This window comes from Colobus angolensis, unplaced genomic scaffold, assembly GCF_000951035.1.
Source record: "Colobus angolensis palliatus isolate OR3802 unplaced genomic scaffold, Cang.pa_1.0 Scaffold279, whole genome shotgun sequence".
NCBI lineage: Eukaryota > Metazoa > Chordata > Mammalia > Primates > Cercopithecidae > Colobus > Colobus angolensis.
In genome coordinates, this window is record NW_012116032.1 from 1375365 (window position 1) to 1377841 (window position 2477).

Sequence of the window (2477 nt, forward strand, 5' to 3'; positions counted from 1 at the left end):
AAAAAAAAAAGAGTGTGCTGGGAAAACAAAAGGAGTCTTCAGGGGAATAATCTGAGTCTTGGGTGGCCCATTTCTAACTGTCTTGTATCGGATAAAGCTGGTGTTTATTAGCATGGCTTCCAAGGCCCTGTCTGATGGAGCTCTCTTTTAACTACCTCTGCATCCTCATTTCCTGCTGCTCCATACATCTTAGTTAAGAAGTGTAGAACTGTTTCTAGTCTCTAGGCACACTGTGTTGTGCTGCAACTCTGTTCCTATCATTCTTTTGTAGGGGCCTTCCTGTCTCCTATCAGTGTTGCTATTAAAATACCTGAAACTCATTAAGTGTCAGTTGAATTGAACTGAATAAGACTTCATATTGTTTTTAAGGAACTAAAAATCTGCTTGAGGAGACCAACATGTATGCAGATACCATCACAGAAGTCCATTTAAGTCTCATAAAGAGTTCACAGTTTCAGGTTGTAAGGAAGAATATGGCAGAACAATGAGAATGCACAGAACAGTTACTATTCTTTGAGGAGAGCTGGAGAATGGCAAAGATTCTGGGTGATGGTGAATTTTATTCATGTTTTTAGAAAGGGGGTAAAATTTGGATTTTGATGTACACTTCGTTTCTTTCACATTAGTCGTCAGCAACATTTAGACTAAATTTTAAAATAGGTGGTTTGTGAGTACTTAGATTCGGGAGAAATAATCAGTAGGAATAAGTTTGGGTTCACAAAGAGCAAATGAGATCAAAGAAACCTTGGTCTTTTCTTTCATAGGTCTCCTAGTTAATAAAGAAATGCTGAAAATCCACTATTTCAACCTGGCCTTGGGCAATCCCCTAGAAACAGCATTTGGTTGCTTTGTTATAGGACTTGGCCCTTTGCTCTTTGTCAGACTGTGGGTGAGGCCAAAAAAAGACATGTTTATTAAATTTGCAGATGACTAAGTTTTAATGCTTTGAAAAATAGAATTGGGATTTTTAATTGGGCTGAAATGGTAAACCAATATTGAAAAGATGAAATCTCATCAGGATTTGTATAACCACATATATTCAAATAATTTAGCATTCATGTGCTTATGTTCAAGAAAATGAAGGTCTATTTTAAGAACAGTCAGTGAGAAAGTTCTAGTGATTTTAGTTGACTGCAAGTTCAGTGTGAGCCAATAGTGAAGAGTACTGCCAAGACATGGGGACACGAATCTACACTGCATTAATAACAGCTGAGTGTCCGGAGTAAGGGAAATAATCATCCCACTTCTTTGTGATTCTCAGACCACACACATTTGGAGTCTTGAGTCCTTAGATCTGGGTTCCGTATTTCAAGAGGAAATATTGACAAAGTGGATCATATCTGGAAGTGGGTGAGCAGGATGATGAAGAGAACAAAAATCACGTCAAATAGGAAATGACTGAATAAAGTGGGAGCATAATTACTCTCTCCCATTATGTGAAAGAAGGAGTAATCAAATATTATGTCACTCCAGAGAGCAGAACTAAAACCAGTGTGGTTGGAGAATTTAAAGAAAGCAAATTACAACACAATACAAAGAAGAAATACAAACTTCAGCTCTTAAAATCTAAATGGGATTAAGTATTAGTTGTCAGTATTGTAGGGATGATAATTCTTCCCAATTCAATTTTAATGAAAACTCAGTAGAAAACAAGAAGACAAAAACACCTGTGGTATTTTTGTGGGGCTAGGGGCAAATTCCAAAAATCACCTAGAAAAATAAATAGACAATAATGACTTTGAAAATTAGAAAGAGAAGGTTGGTTCATCACTACATAGGCTATAATGATTAAATGAAAATGACACTGGTACAGACAAATCAATGGAACAGTTATTTCAGAGATAGACTCTGATATATCAATAACTTAATAGAAAACAAAAGAGGTATAACAACTGGGGGCATACACACTATTTATTTATTTATTTATTTATTGAGACAAATTCTTTCTCTGTTGCCCAGACTGGAGCGTAGTGGTGTTCACTGCAACCTCCGTCCCCCTGGATTCAAGTGATTGTCCTGCATCAGCCTCCCAAGTAGCTGGGATTACAGGCGTGTGCCACCACGCCTGGCTAAGTTTTTAATTTTTAGTAGATACGGTGTTTCACCATGTTGGCCAGGCTGGTCTTGAACTCTTGAACTCTTGACCTCAGGTGATCCACCCACCTCAGCCTCCCAAAGTGCTAGGATTACAGGTGTGAGCCACTGCACCCGGTGCAGAGAAACTATTTAATAAATTTTCTAGGACAATTCATTTGGTAACTGGGGAAAGACAAAACACTCCAAAAAAACTTCCTGGTAGTTTAAATTAAATGTTAAATGGTTAGAAATAAATAAATAAAACCAGGCCAGGTGCAGTGGCTCACACCTGTAATCCAAGGACTTTAGGAGGCCGAGGCGGACAGATAGCATGAGCCCAGGAGTTGGAGACCAGTCTGGGCAACATGGTGAAACCCCATCTCTACTAAAAATACGAGGAT